This window comes from Crinia signifera, chromosome 2 (assembly GCF_055691185.1).
Source record: "Crinia signifera chromosome 2, ASM5569118v1, whole genome shotgun sequence".
Classification (NCBI taxonomy): Eukaryota; Metazoa; Chordata; class Amphibia; order Anura; family Myobatrachidae; genus Crinia; species Crinia signifera.
Genome location: NC_139218.1, coordinates 228,664,301 through 228,681,719, shown reverse-complemented (window position 1 = coordinate 228,681,719; position 17,419 = coordinate 228,664,301). Strand labels below are relative to the sequence as shown.

The window sequence follows — 17,419 nt, the reverse complement described above, 5'->3', positions numbered from 1 at the left end:
CTACCCCATCCAAAAGGACGAGGTAAGGACGTGAAGCGCTAACCTAGAGGGGAAGTGCGCAGTGCTAGTGCCATACTAGTGCATGGTGATTTTGGGATCACCCGTGCATGTTCGGCACCCCCGAGTTTCCCCGGGGGCACAGTGCAGCCTCGGACTCCAAGCAGCCAGCCAGTCAGCGTCCGACCAAGTGTTTCTCCGCTCAGCCAGTGGGCCCTTTCCGACCCCCGGCATGGGAATGGATACTCCACCGGGCTTTTTCGGTGAGTCTCCCCCGCAGAGGCCCAAATAGACCACCTGAGGAAGAAGAAACCACCTACTCAGTCCCGACGTTTCACCTCTCCCAGGGATTGAGTACTGGGCTGGGCTTTTCGCTGTCTCACTGGCCGAGGTCCAATGTACCCCCCGGACAGTGAGCAATCTACTCGGTCCCAGCTTTTCCCTTCTTCCTGGGAGTGGATACTAGACCGGGCTTTTCGAGTGACTCTCCCACAGAGGCAAAGACCCCTGAACAAGAGCCCCATCTCAAAGCCCGATGCTTCTCCCCTCCCTACCAGGTAAAGAATGGTATTCCCTCCCTAGCAGGGCATCGATACTCAGCTTTCCCTAGCCCTTACCCAGAACATGAGGTGGATTGCTCACCTCATGCTCAGTAGCAGGATACTACGGTACAGCTTTTCTCTATTCTCTGCCAGGGGGCGTTCCAGGCCCAACTGATAAGAACAGATACTACACTTGATCTTAGCCAAAAGGCCGAGAAGCAGGGAGTGCTGGTGCGCATGTGCGACCGCACGCAGCTGCTCCCGCGGTTCTGTGTGTGGCAAGCACTCACTGTGAGGATGGCTGCGCAGGGAGGCTCTCTCCCTGCTGTACATCCCCGGCCGCTTCTGTCCTCAGACTCTGTAGCTGCCGGCTGCCAGTACACTGTCACACTACATTAGAGGCAGCAGCGCCGGCAGCACAGAGCTCTCTCCCTGGCTTCCAACCCACTTTCATGTGTCATCATCAGTCATGACAGCAGGGACTGGAAAGGGGGCGGAGCAACACGGAGTTGAGGGGCGGGGCTACACGAGTGGAAGGGGGCGGAGCTACACGGGAGCACACATCTAATAGGAAGAAGTAGATGAAGTGCCAGCCAGCTTGATTTTAAGGTAACTAAAGTGTGAGAGAGAGGTTCATACTGTGAGGCATATGTATAATGGACATCACGGTGTGGGCATATGTATAATGGGCATCAGGGTGTGCGGCATATGTATAATGGGCATCACGGCGTGTGGCATATGTATAATGGAGCATCACGGTGTGGCATATGTATAATGGGCATCACAGTGTGCGGCATATGTATAATGGGCATCACGGCGTGTGGCATATGTATAATGGAGTATCACGGTGTGTGGCATATGTATAATGGACATCTCTGTGTGGGGCATATGTATAATGGACATCACGGTGTGGGGCATATGTATAATGGACATCACGGTGTGGGCATATGTATAATGGGCATCAGGGTGTGCGGCATATGTATAATGGGCATCACAGCGTGTGGCATATGTATAATGGAGCATCACGGTGTGGCATATGTATAATGGGCATCACAGTGTGCGGCATATGTATAATGGGCATCACGGCGTGTGGCATATGTATAATGGAGTATCACGGTGTGTGGCATATGTATAATGGACATCACGGTGTGAGGCATATGTATAATGGGCATCACGTGTGTGTGGCATATGTATAATGGGCATCACGGTGTGCGGCACAAGTATAATGGGCATCACGGTGTGCGGCATATGTATAATGGCATCAGGGTGTGCGGCATATGTATAATGGGCATCACGGTGTGCGACATATGTATAATGGCATCAGGGTGTGCGGCATATGTATAATGGGCATCACTGTGTGCGACATATGTATAATGGCATCAGGGTGTGCGGCATATGTATAATGGCATCAGGGTGTGCGGCATATGTATAATGGCATCAGGGTGTGCGGCATATGTATAATGGCATCAGGGTGTGCGGCATATGTATAATGGCATCAGGGTGTGCGACATATGTATAATGGAGCATCACGGTGTGTGGCATATGTATAATGGAGTATCACGGTGTGTGGCATATGTATAATGGAGCATCACGGTGTGGGGCATATGTATAATGGAGCATCACGGTGTGGGGCATATGTATAATGGAGCATCACGGTGTGCGGCATATGTATAATGGGCATCAAGGTGTGGGGCATATGTATAATGGCATCACGGTGTGTGGCATATGTATAATGGAGCATCACGGTGTGCGGCATATGTATAATGGAGTATCACGGTGTGTGGCATATGTATAATGGGCATCACGGTGTGCGGCACAAGTATAATGGGCATCACGGTGTGCAGCATATGTATAATGGCATCAGGGTGTGCGGCATATGTATAATGGGCATCACGGTGTGCGGCATATGTATAATGGGCATCACGGTGTGCGGCATATGTATAATGGGCATCACGGTGTGCGGCATATGTATAATGGCATCAGGGTGTGCGGCATATGTATAATGGCATCAGGGTGTGCGGCATATCTATAATGGGCATCAGGGTGTGCGGCATATGTATAATGGGCATCACGGTGTGCGGCATATGTATAATGGCATCAGGATGTGTGGCATATGTATAATGGGCATCACGGTGTATGGCATATCTATAATGGGCATCACTGTCTCCTCCACCACTTTGTGACTCCCCTCCCTGCATCCCCTGCCACTCTGCATCCCCCCTCCTACCCTGCATCCTGTGCCACCATGCCCCCTCACACTCTGCGTCCTGTGCCACCCTGTGTAAGTCCTCACTCCCTTCGTTCTCAGCCACTCTGCATCTCCCCTCCCAGCATTCTACGGCACCCTCCATCCCCCCCTCCCTCCCTGCATCCTCTTCCACCCTGCCACTCTACTGTGTTGGGAGACCCCCTGTCACCCCCCCCCCCCCCCATCTCTATCTCCCCAGCCCCACAGGCTGTAGAATAAACGCTGTACGCATGCGCCTATTCTGCAGCCTGAGGGGCTGGGGACATAGCCAGCAGCTAAGAGAGCCACTAGCCATGCCCTCACAGCGGCAAAAATTGGGCGTGACCTTGTTGGAATAGGCCACACCCCCATATTGATAGGCCACACCCCCTAAAAATTCGGGCGCGCCTCCGGCGCGCAACAACACTCCCCCCCCCCCTCTTAGGGCTGCTTCAAGATTTTTCCCGGGCTGGTTTTAATTCCCAATCCGCCCCTGACTGTATGATTGTCTGTTTAGTAGGTTTTCACGTCTATAGTTTCAATGATGGGGTAGCAGATTCATTGTAGTGCAGGGGTAGCCAACTCCAGTCCTCGTGAGCTACCAACATTTAACATTTTCCAGGTCTCCTCACAGAATCAAAAGTTAAGTCATTATCTCTACCTGTGAATCTTTTGTAATTTGCCAGTGAGTAATGAGTGCACGTGTGCACCTGCTAGGTGGTCTGGAAACGATGAACTGTTGGTAGCTCTCGAGGACTGGAGTTGGCTACCCCTGTTGTAGTGGCTAGCATTATTGCCTCATAGCCATATTTTCATTTACGACCAAGGTACGATTTGTATGGAGCGTTTATGTTCTCTTCATGCTTGCATATTATTTGTAAAGTTCTGTGTAATATGTGCTATATACATAACTTTTAATAAATTGCTTTTAATTCTGTTCAATTTTAATACTGTTCAAGTTTAAAACATTTTTTTAATGTTTTTTATGTATTAAAGTGGATGTTCATCTAAATGACTTTTGTAGTTAGGAGTCTTCATTACTTAGTCAGCTACTGATTTTTTGACACCCTTCATGGAAATATATTAATATTAGTTAATATTAATTTTAACCACGCATTCCATATTTTGTTGTAAATAAAATGGTATGCCGCATAGTTTTAATTTTCCCACTGTGTTTTTTAACTAAAAAAGTTTTTCTTCTGTAACACTATTTTTCTTTGTAAAATATCAGCACCCTCTTTGTTAACATTTGTTGAAGTCTCCACTACGCTGACACTAATAACTGCACTGTAATTTTTTGTAAAAGAACATTTGTTTAGTACATTTCCAGTTTCCAAACTCAGAGTGGATTTTTACATGTGTTTGTGGCTACTATCTAGCTGAAACATCCACCAAAGGCCAGGATTCTGCATTCTGACGGCCTAAAATCTCTAGATTACCATTGATTGTCATTGATTTTTACAAGAAAATCAGTCACACCGCATTTATTCAGGGAGAAAGTTCTCAGAGCACTGGCCATGCCCCCCAACAGTGATGAAACTAGGGCCTGGCTTCGCAATAGCAGCAACCATGTATGTGAGGCCACACCGCTTTTTGGGGCTATCGCCACGCACAGGAGTCCCACTCAGCAAAATTGAAATGTTGGGAGATAAGAAATAGTTCCCAAAACGTGATTATGGAGTGGTGTACTATGCAGCATAATTCTGATTATATTTGGTGGGTGTGCAGGATACATTCCGCTGTACGCAAATGGGTCCAGCTACTCCTGATGGCAGTGCCAGCCTGCTGCCGTGTGGGGATGGGGCGGTGAAAGTCTAAAGTTTCTCAAAATAAATATGTGTCATCACTATTTAGGGGGAGGGAAGAGGCCGGATCGTAGGATACATCACTACTGCAGCAGGAGACGTCTGCTTGTAATAGACACCTCCTGCTGCATTACTACACAGAGATATAGCTGCTGCTTCCATGGCTTCCCTTCTCATACAGTACATGCAAACCAACATGTTTAATAAATAAGCCCCTATATCTTCCTCTTGTATCTCCAATAAATTTGTGTTTTTACAGTTTTGAAGAATGGAAATTTGTGCTCTTACAACAGTCACATACCTATAACTAAATATTCATTAGATATGTTGGTTTTTTTCATACCCTTTTAAATGTAGGTTATACAATGCACAGAGAATGTGTATCCTGTGGTGGTGCTGCCTGTTTTCTTTCCATTGAAGAGGCAGATCTTTGTATATAATCGTGTGTACGAAAGTTATAGCACGTATGCATATGCTGTCTCTCTGCTGTTGATAGCTTTGAGGTAATGTCTTTAGTTGCCATAGAAACCAATTTTACAGCCAAAGCATTTTTTTATGATAATAGTTGTAGACTGTAGGAGGTTATAGATAGTTTTGTAAGTGTATACAGGATTACGGAGTATATTACTGGTATTTTACTAGTTATCAGTCCAAAATTTGAACAGCCTGCCAGGAAAAATGCAAGCACTGTAGCTAGCAAACTCCAATCTCTCAATAGCAAAAATATGGAATACTTGGGAAAATTGGATGATTGCAAGAATGAGGCGGTTTAAACCTTTGTATTGGGGAGGCTTTTGTATACATCGCATATACATGCGGTCCTAATATTGTACAGGGTGTATTTAGGGATGATACTATATAAGGCTTTTGATTGCTGAGCGACAGCCTTAATTATTGCTGACCTTGCACTCTCCTTCACCATTTTTTGGCTTGGATTAGGTAGTTTGTGGATTTGCCTAATGTTTTTTTATGGGATAGAAGAGCATCACCAGTCCATGTGGAGGTTGTTTGGTTGTGCACACCTTTGTTAACTGGTTAGTTGGCTCTACCAGCTGGACAGGGGAAGTGCCTCCACCCTTACGGTAGGGTAATTAAGATAGTGGTTGCCTTTGTTTGTGTTATGATTGTGTTTATGCACCTTGGGCATGCATTATCTTTATCCTGCTTATGGTACACGTTTTGGTTTGTTGGTGTGCATTTTTGGATTGTGCTCATGCTGGCTGTCCTTGTATTGCCAACATACCCCGTTCTGCCTCTTTCTTTTAGTTCATATTTAAAATAAATTTCTGACACATTTTCAGGTATGATAAGTGATATATACACACACACACACACACACACAAACACACACGACAATTTCAGTCCATAGGTTTATGGCCTTTGCAATTCCACAATAATTTGACCATTGCGTTAAACTAAGAACCATTTAGATATGTCTCCTCATACAGCTAACGGACTAGTCATGCTTACACAATGGGTGGTATCCATTTACCCACAATCATTGACCGAGGGTAATCACTTTGCTCAGCGATATCCAATTAGCCCCGATAAGCCAGCATGCCCCATGGCTTATCACCTGCTTCAGTGTCGCAAAACCAAATCCTCGGATGACCAAATTGCAAAAAACTTCTGTTGTCTGGCTGGGATTTTTACTTTGCAGGTAATTGGATACCCCAAATGTGTTTATGTGTTGTGTTTATCTGTACAGTGTGTGTCCATGTACTTTATATGTGTAGTATAACAGTATCCTAATATTGTAGACCTATTTTGACAGAATACTTGATTAAGATGAACATTCAGATGTAAAGAACAACACACACACACACACACACACACACACACACACACACACACACACACACACCAAATGTTGGAAATACACCCACCTATTATTGGTGCACCTTACTGTATTAGCTTAGTGCAATAAATCAGCTTGCTCCATTAAGCCAGGGTTAGTTTAAAAATAACCTTTGTTAATGTAAGCACAGGACTTCCCCTTTTAATGAGATTAATTAGGCATGCATTCTGACATACATTTCACTTTAATCTTCTTCTAGTATTACCACAATCCTGGCAGCATTACAGGGCTGTGTGCCCTTCCTGTGAATAATATTAAATTCAAATACAATTTCTAAAGATGCTTCAAAACAAATACCTATTCTGGAGCAATATGCTTGGTTTATGGATCTATCTGTGAATAATGCAAGAACTTTCCCTAAGCCTCTTGGCTGGAGAAATATTTTTTTTTTCTCTTCTTAACATTTAGCAAATGTTAAACAATTAAGAAATCATTGGTTTATCCACAGTATCTTTTTTTATTCTGCTTCCAGGTTCTGCCTTTCAGTACAGATATTGCCACGGTGCACCCAGGTGCGAATAGTCACACATGCAATTGCACCATTCATTCTCTATGGTGCATACAAATGTAAGCACATGCACACATTCGCAAGCACATTTTTTGCAATGCATATGCATCGCAGCAAAGTCGTGCATGCTGCAGATACGGTGGGTTTAAAATGAGCATAGACCTCCCCAACATACCCACTCTCTTTCCACCCCTCCCCTCCTGCTCCTCCCTCCCTCCCTCTTTTTGTTGATTTCAGTACATCCATATCAGGGACCTTGACCGACAGCGGATCTCTTACATTATCCCCTTTTAAGTACCAGCTTAATCGGTAACTCTGTAATCGATGTACAGTACTTGAATTTGTTATGTTTTTCAATCTTCAATAAAATATTTGAACATAAAATGAGCATAGATTTATATATGAGAGAACTCAAATGTAAATTGTAGTGTAAAATAAAGCTGTCCAGGAGTTGTGGGCTCCATACAAAAACAGCCAGCATTTATGCTGCATGAAAAAATGATAAATGTATTTTCACTTCTTGCAACATGGTTTATCCATGTGCAAAATTACCTGCTTGTTCTATAGGGGCAAAATATAATCATCATTTAATTGGGCAGCGTAAAGCAGATGGCATTATGCTTACATGTGAAGGGCTTCCGATGTCCATTCAAATCTTAATCTTTCCACACATACAGTCTGACCCTATTTGTTGATCGTGCATGGCCAGATGCTAATGGCAGCTATCAGGGGACCCACTGAATAAGGCGAAGAGATAGACTCTTTTAATGTAATGTGCTTCATTAGTGTTTAATAGATGGAATTTTTACTTTTATTTGAAATACTGTAGTAAGATTCTGTAAGCAACATTTAAACCCAATGTTGGGATCCTGGCAACATTGTAAGGTCAACATGGGAGGAATTCATTTGCAGGTGATAACTCATAGTTTGGCCTGGCGGAAGCTACTCAACTCCGTGATAGCTGGAAGGCCATTCTAACTGCCCTTGAAAAATCATTATATGCTTGTTGTAGATACAGCACAAATATCACATCCAAGTCCAATCTATTTTCACTATAATATCTCCCCTAGAATTTAAACTTTTGTTTCCCACAAAATGAAGCTTGCTTTAGCTTAACCCTTTGAAATCTAAGTGAATTTGGCAAAGTAGGTGTGAAAATTGCCAAGCAAATTTTTTTTATTCATCATAATGGCCTGTAATGTTTTACTTTATATAGGAAATATAATCTTTTGTAATTTGAATTTATATAACGTATATAGGCCCTTATTCAGATCTGATCGCAGTACAAATTTGGTCTCAAAATGGGAAAAACCATATGCACTGTAGGTGGGCAGATGTAACATGTGCAGAGAGAGTTAAGCTGGGTACACATCTATACAATCGTCGGTCGTTCTTTCGATCTGGGACGAACGGCCGTTTGATTGTATAGGTGTGTACGCTGTCCCGGTTCCTGCTGTACGATCGATAAATGGCCAAAAACTGTCTTGTCCGTCCATACTTGGTCGGTCGAAGGTTCAGTGCTGTTTGATATTCATCTGATCGGGCGGGCACATATCGGAACAAAAGTGCAGTGTGTACACACGTTCGATCGATATGCTGGCCGTTCTTGCGATTATACTCCCAAAGCTGGAACGCCCATGTGGGCGTTGACTAGCTGCATGATCTCTCCTACAGCACAGCATGTAAACAAGAAGCGTTCACCTCTCCCTCATTATATTTACCTCCCATCCTTATAGTGGTTTGCCGTACGTCTGCCCTAGTGACTCTGCCACCTGTAGACGCGCACCCCATCTTTATAGCGGTTTGCCGTACGTCTGTCCCTAGTCACCCCACCGTCTGTCTACATGTAGACGTGCACCCCATCCTTATAGTGGTTTGCCGTACGTCTGTCTCTAGTCACCCCGCCGGGTGTCTACATGTAGACGCGCACCCCATCTTTATAGCGGTTTGCCGTACGTCTACATGTAGACGGCCAGCTACACAGTTCTTCAGAGCGGTTTGCCGGACTTAATTTTTTACGTGGCACTACAAGTACCTGTGCAGCAGAGGTGTTTATAGACTGCAATGTTGTGGCCATAGCAACATGAATGCAAGCAGAAACCTTTCTTTTCCTCAAGCTCATGATGGGAGTGATATCGGCTGGTGTTTGTGGATGGTCGATTGCATGTATGGTCAATCGAAAGCTCGAAAGAAAACAGGGATTTTATAGATGTGTACCAAGCTTTAGATTTGGGTGGGGTGTTGAAACTGAAATCTAAATTGCAGTGTAAAAATAATGCAGCCAGTATTTACCCTGCACAGAGACAAAAATCTCACACAACTCTGATATGGATATTCAATCTGTGTCGATTTTATTTTCCTCGGCGAGTATTTAACTTTTTCGTTTTGCTCGACAGATTATATTAGCTCGATGAAGCGAGATCTCGGGTATTCAATGTGCCAATCAAGCGAGACCACTCCCGTCGAGGTTGTAACAATGTTGCGAGTTGTGGGCGTCACTTTTTCCCGTTTCCCGCCTCGACATCTTCTATATAAGTCCGTGGGTGTAGCAGAAATATTGCTTGCCTTTTGCAAAGTATCCAAGCATGCTGGGAACTTAATCAACACCATGTAGATGGATCCACCTAGCATTCATAATGGTCATTCACAGGAGATTAACATAATAAACCACCAAAACACAGCAAAAGACATATAACACTTATCACTAGATTGTAATACACTGTGGAGTTTGACTTAGGGCATATAGACATTACAATGAGATTTCAGTAATTCGAATGCACTCTGCATTATTTACATCAAACAGTCCTTCTTCATAGAAATTGAAGAAGGTCAGCTTTCACTACATTGCAAAAATTGCAACCAAGATTGTCAGTAATCAGCCAGCAAGAATAAAGTTATGACCCCTTCCTAAAATGATTTTAGACACTCTTAACAAGTAGTTCACAAAATAGATAACAATAGTAGACTATTACATATAGGTATATATCACAAATCTGTTATACGGACCAAAATAAATACATAATATTAAAATCACGCCACACAAGCCTGGCGAGACTTGCAAGACAAGAACTGGTGAAACTGTCGTCGAGAAAACCAAAAACATAAAAGATTGCATAGGTTACGATAAAAGTCGACGAAAATGTGTGGACAAAATGCTCGATAATGCGAGCTTTTGTGCCCTCGACAGTCAACCAAATCGAAAAAATATGAAAAACGGGACAATAAAAAAATCGAGAAAAAAAGCAGATTGAATAATCGAGGACGAGAAACCTAACGATTCTAGGCGAGAAAACATAAAAACTCGCGATTTCACAAAACTCGACAGACATTGAATACCCCCCATACTCTCTCTATACATGTTACATCTGCACTACCTGCAGTACTCATGGTTTTGCCCATTTTGAGAACAAATTGTACTGCAATCAGATCTGAATAAGGGCCATAATGTAGCGACACTGGCCTTTTTAATGTATGGTTAATGTTTGTCTTAAATTAATGATGAGCATGAAGGGACTCTTCAATGCATTTTGTGCATTCCTGCAAAAATGCAATGTGAAGGCCTAAAATGTGTCACAATAAAAGTATAGCATTGAGAAGATGATGAAAACAAGTCCCATAATGTGAAAAAAATTCAGTAATGATCCAAAACAGAAATATCTATAAGTATCCCTGCTTAGAAATATGTTTCAGATAATGGCCATTAAAGAGTAGTAAAAATCAATAATAACGCCACAGTGAAAGAGGTTTGCGGGCAGCTAATGTTTAAAGGTAATGTGCTTTTATTATCATTTGATCAGTTCTTGGGAATAAGTCTGCTGTTGAGTCTCTGTTCATTTTCCAGACATTCCAGCACAGATTCCATGAAAAATATGTTTTCATTTTCATTCTTGTTTATCATTAGAATATTGTTTAATTTTGTATTCTGGTACTGATTCAGTTGATAAGTTGCAGGCAGTTGCTTTGACTATACAATCAATAGCGATGCAAATGCAGGAGGAGGTGCATACAACCTCCTGACTGCATTAATGATCGCAATAACCTGCAATGCAATTGCAGTTTAAGAGGAACATTGCGACCCTCAGTAGCAATGCCACCTGCGACTGCAGCCTAAGTACATTGAGTCTAACTTACTAAGGCTGCTTATCGCAAGATGCTTGCGAAGCCAAGGAAACTGCATCTTGCGGTCAATAAAATGGAGATGACACTCCCCCATTTCCAGAAAGGCCGGCCAACCCTGGCCCTCCCTCTGTAAGTCTTGTTGAGCCATGAGCTAAAAGGCTTCACATTGGTAAATTAAATGATCAGCAACTCCAGGACACCATGCCCATGTGGCATACCCAGCAACAAAACATTTTCTGTTCTTATAAATGCACTGATCGCAATCACCAGGAAGTCCCCACATTCTTAAATAAACAAACTGTCCCAGTACTAGAGCTGAAGAAATGGATCTTTGTAACTTATTTATATACTATGTACTAATATCTGAGTAGTAGGTATGTGTATAAATACTGTATGTGTTTATTTTATAGTCAGAATAAATAATTGGAGGCATATTGATATGTATCACAATAGTTTTTTGCTTCAGTAATTCTTACACAGCAGGTGTTACTAATCTCACATAATGATGAATAATCAAAGTCTGTCTGACATAGAAAGCATCATTTTGTTTCAGATATGGATTTTTAGAGCAACTTCGGATGAGTTTTAGGTGACTGAGATTAACTGGTTTGTGGCATCATTGAAGCACTCTCCAGGAGATGCTTTCTGATTCATGCCTTTTATACTGAGATTGGTTTCTTCGAAGAATCTCTACACTATCATTACTAATGACTTCAAAGCTCTAGGCAGTCAGTGTCTCTTGTCTCTATTCCCTCACCAATACCATATTGTACAGTTGCTTCATTAAAATCTACCATGGGATAATCAGACCCAGCGACGCATTTTACCTGATTGTAAATTACCTGCCCTCTGGTTACAACAGTGTGGGATGAATATGCTTATAGCCTTTAGGGACCTTGCTAAAGCAAAATCGCAATAACATAGTGCCCAGGTTGTAATTGAATAGAAATCATTTACAAGGGATTAGAAATTATACCCAAACATATGCTGTGATAGGTTTTTCATACCATTTATGCTTTGAAACGGTTTTGTCACAATATTGTTTTTCTGTGACCAATCAGAACTTTTATTAACCACTTCCAAACGTGTGAAGTAAGTCCGTTTTATGAGAGCACTGACTTTTATTCATGGCTAAATGGCTTCTCATCCTCATTCCTTTTCCTCATATGCTGTAGTTAAGGCATACTTTAAGAGATGAGAAGAACCGTGCGCAGCCTCAGCTGCAGGCCCCTCCTCTCTGATGATGAGACTACTGTGCATTCACAGGTCTCCGGAAACATGCACCTGCCTCTTGTTCCCGGGGACATCTCAAGTGCACATGCACAAATCATTCTGTAAAGGGTCTCGGGAGGGGTAAATATAATAGTATAAAGTATAATGGGTGCAGGGTATGCTCTGTGGGCCCCCTTGGACCCAGGGGTCAGTGTGCACCGCACACACTGCACCCATTATAGAAATTGCTATTCTGTAGTTTTACCATAACTTCTTCATTTTTAATACTGCATCTGATATACAAGCAGAACTAATTGATCAATTATAAGTCCGATCAATTGATTGGACTTATGGAAAATCCCATGTCCAACCTGGGTTTGCGATGTGAAAGTGGTATTGTTGTTCTCTAACACACTCTTAACAGTGCTCTGCCCCCTTATCTCCTTTTCTCCTTTAGCTACTATGATTTTGTTCCCTTGCACATACAGTATGTTGAGTACATAATCACTGTGTTCAGAATTATCTCCCACTTGTGACTCCTTCTAGCTTTAGTCAGTTGCCTAAACTATGCCCCAGTTATTTGTCCTACCCAATCTGGTATTAGTTTGATATTCATGCTATGGTTTTGTGCTGTGCATTGTATTTAAGATATCAAATGATTATATAAAAAAAATATGTTTTATGCTAATGGTGTGTACATACAGGCTGATTCGGCAGACTGCTGATATAGATTCGATATCGTCTGCCACCTGGACCCGGAGGAGTGCTGGCATTGGCCGTCAGGAAATGAGGAGCGGGGATGCTACATTGCACAGCATGGCCCTCGTTACATACAGCACAATCTATTTCTACTATTGATTCCGATGCCACTGGGCCGCGCATCGGGATCAGATGCAGGCAAACATGTGGCGATTTGCACTAGCTTGCTATCAAATTGCACCATCTATACACAGCTTTACTGTAGCCAGCGCTGCATACATTTTGTGCAGCCATATAAATAAAATGTAATAAACATTTTCTCAAAGGCTTTAGGGACCCTTAGCCAGTGTGGGTTAATAGGGCAGGACTATTGCACATGTATAAATTTAGATGTATTTTATGATGTTGAGTGACACGAATAATGGGCCTCCACTGCTTTATGGGACTTTTAAGCACTTTAATGAACAGTTTGCATATGCAGTATAGGTGGGATAAAAATGGAGGTATCTGTGACATTCTGTGTGACACTTACCTGTTTATGGCTCTTAACTACCCATCTGCATAGAGACATACAGTAGTTGATGCCTACCATTACTTTAAATTACTTTGCCCTAGTACATGGTAGCTTTGTACTGTCTTTGAATGCATTTCACATAATCCCACACACCATGTGAGAGTGGGGAGAGCACTGTACTGTAAGATGGTAGCCTCTGGCAATTACCCTCCTTACAATTGAACTCTTGTTCACAATAATCATTTTACTTGGTATGCCACTTTTACAATGTGCATTCAGTTCTCACATAGTTTAGGTTCATCTGCACTCTAACCGTACCTTATTGTACCTCTAAGTTGGCACATGCCCTGTCCTAACACTTGACTTAGAACCTCTCTCTCTTTCTTAACTCCACCCACTCTGGGCATCACATACATGCTTACACAACAAGGGGCCACTACATTAGCATTATATCATGAACAAAGCACAGTCAACACATCTGTGGTATCATTTTTTTAAATATATTTTTACAGTATATTGAGCTACAGTACATGACAGACTTTAATCTAAATGCAATTACTGTAAGCCATACCAGGCAATCTTATGTATCTACAGTGCATAGCTCTTAGGCAAACGCAGGGGGGGATTCTGGTTGCCCGGAAACCCCCTCCTCTTGGCAAGTGCCTTAAAAAATATGACAACAATAGCACTTTCATATACAGTAATATGATCAATAGAGGGCAACTTAAGGGGAACAGAGCAGAGCTGCTGCACATGCATAGTCTACCAGCTTCTTCTACCTCATTTACTCTATCGGCCAAATGTACTGTAATAGTGTGTGAGAATCAGAAAGTGAGAGATTTTTTTTAAAGCGGCAATCAATTTCCTGGCAAAATCAACCTGGTTTGCACTGTAAATGATTGCCGCTTTAAAAAAAATGGGAAACTCTAACAAAATCTCACTTTCTGATTCTCGCACCCTATTACATTTGGCCCTACTGTATGTGTGGATCTGAGCCTTCAAAGATCGCAATGGAACAGAGAGTAGCTACCAGGAGCCTTACCATGAAGTGGGAGATTGTGATCTTAGAAAGAGCAGTACTGGTTCTATTATGTTTAAGCTTTTCCTGACCACTTAACTTATTTAAATATTTGAAACAGCCATACTAGACCATTTGTACTGATAACTAATAATACTGTATTTCGTACAAATTTTAAGCGATCTTACCGCTCCCCTGTACTTACTCCAATGCGCTGCAGAGTGGGAGATTTTGTATTACATTTGGAAACCAACCTCTAAAAATCCTGCGTTTGCCACTGTAGCTGGTTCCTTTAAATGCCTTTTTCCATTTTGTATGATCAGACATTATATAATGCCTTACTATTTGGCTGCACATTCAGGGCCGGTGCTAGGGTGTCCGGCGCCCCCCCGTTATCGGGGTTTTTACCGCATTTTGGGATGCCCTAAGCATCCCCCGCCGGGTTAACGCGGTGGGGGCATCGCCAGAAAAATCTGGCGATGCCCCATAGAAGCCAATGGGCTTCTACCGCATCCCTCCGCCGCCCCGCAACGATGCCCCGCCCGCACCCCCGCATCGCCCCCTCCCCCCTCACCTGTATCCGGGCAGCACAGCGCAGTGCTGCCCGGACCTGTGACCTCCTCCCTGCACTGATCCTCTTCCGGGTGCAGGGAGGAGGAGAGCTTGGCGACTCTCACCGCAAAGGACAGCTCTTAACACAAGAGCTGTCCTTTGCCTTAATTATCGCATATGTTACAACATATGCGATAATTAAAATTGCGAAGACAGGCGAAGGGGGGCGGAGATTCTTAGAGAATCTCCCCCAATATAACAATATATGTAATCAAATATTTTGGCAACAGAAAATGAAGGTGGGATTCCTCCAAATCATGATTCTAGCCACAATATATTTTAACTGAAATTCTCGTCTTTTAAAAATGATGTTCCCCTGGAAATCTTTTACTTTTTTTTTTTAACCCTATTACTCCCCTAAATTGCATCTCTGTGGAGGTTTCTTCCCTTGACACTAGCTATTGCATCTATAAAGTCTGGGAATATGAGCATTTTATCTACTTACTAAAGTCTCGCCAGCATGTCTGCCTAAGGTTTGTGCTGCATGGTCCACAATCCCACAGCCACACGTCTTAAAGTTCATCAGTGTGGCTTAAAGTATAAACAGATGACTGAAGTTGTGTCTGCCGAAATACCCAGCAGTCAGAGGCATTACTCACCTCTCAGACATCGGTGCAGCATTTATAAATGCTCTAAAGGTGTCCAGAAGCCAAAAGGCGGATGGCATTCTCAGGAGGGTCATGGCATTGCTGGGAGGGGCGTGGCTTCATGCCCCAATCCCAGTTTTCTATGCTCATGGGGTCCTGGAAGTGCGGGGCTGCCACCAGCGACCTTGTAGGCTGTAGTGCTGGCTCCTACTTGATGACAGGAGCCAGTTGCTGCATGTAATGTTACTGTCAATGAGAAAGAGTCGGTACTTTGGTGTCACCCCTTGGTGGTCCAAACCTCCCTTATGATGCTGCTGCTAGAAGTAGGAACAAATCAAAGCACACTTTTTGCTGTTTATCTTGTATAGAGGACATCTTTTCTTGAACAAAAGATACATTTTCAAGTGATAAGAAAAAGGTTTGCTGTTATGAATTTCAGGTTAAATATTATTATCTGCTCATTTTCTGCCATTATCCTGAGAAAACGTCAACCCATAAGAAATACAGTAGTTGGAAACCAAACAATGCACACTGAAATTCAAATAACTGCCTAATACATTTTGTGGGTTACGGATTTGAGCTTTGCTGACGAAAATATTTGTCTTCATTGAGCAAATTCTACAGCATGAAAGAAAAGTAATTGTTCCATATCTAAAAAAATATACAAAGCTGATAAAATGTTTTATCACTTTATAGACAGCCTAGCAAACTAACAACTAAGAATATTTTTATAGAGGTCAATTTTAATCCATTTTAAATTACTTAAAATCAATAAAAATTTATTTTAAGTAAATATACTCCCTACTCCAGGGGTTCCCAATCTTTTTCAAATCACGGCACCCAAGAGTATCAGAATTTCTCCACTGCACCCCTAGGTGCCCCCTCCAAAAATATATAAAATTCAGTAGATTGTGTTTATACGTGTTTCTTAGGTTCAGTTATGTGGTAAAGGTGAGGATTTGCTGCTGATTGTACACATATTTTATGATTGGCAGCCACCAGCACTGGTTTTGTCCATAGATAAGTTATCATAAATCATTTTGAATTGGTCCTGGACCACCAACCCGTTGCACTCCTGTAAGTGTCTTGAGGCACCCTAGGGAGCCATGGCACACAGTTTGGAAACAATGGCCCCATCCCTTGACCCAAGGATTGTAAAAAAAAAAAAAAAACTTATGGTAACAATAACATTTTTATTTGAACACAGAACAAACATACTATAATAACTAACTGTAGTGTACAGGAGGTCTAATTCAGCATGGATAGCTAATCAGAGAATTCACAAATCAAGTGATTTTTGAATGTGACAAATTGCTAAAAAATATCTGTAAGCATAGAAGTCGCAGACTAGCCACAGTTTGATTGACAGGCGGCTGGCGTTTAGGGGAAGAATGCAGCCATGCCCAGGCGTTTTTTTTCAGGTGGGTCTTTGAGGTCAGCAATGACCACTTCCTGCCTTGTTCTTGAGCAGATTAGTGGACACCCTAGACCTGGGGTATTTTGCTCTAGGACCCCGTCAGACAATAAAAATTATTACAAGACCCCAGCAAGTTACCACAGAATGGCCGCCACATGTGTGGTCAGTGAAGTAAAGTGACCGCTATTGTGACAGGGAGGCATTGGGTAATGAGGGGATGGAAAAGGGGGATGAAAAAGGGAAGCAGAGGGTGTTTATCCCCTGTCCCTCCCTCTACAGACAATCTGATGGTCAGCAACATGTA

The 17,419-nt window shown here is 42.6% G+C and overlaps 1 protein-coding gene and 1 pseudogene across 1 annotated transcript in view; one reads left to right on the top strand and one right to left on the bottom strand.

The window, feature by feature from the left end:
* Window positions 1-17,419, top strand: part of PPM1E (protein phosphatase, Mg2+/Mn2+ dependent 1E) — a 273,332-nt gene that overhangs the window by 73,590 nt on the left and 182,323 nt on the right. The window lies entirely within an intron of this gene.
* Window positions 622-762, bottom strand: LOC146060889 (U2 spliceosomal RNA; annotated as a pseudogene).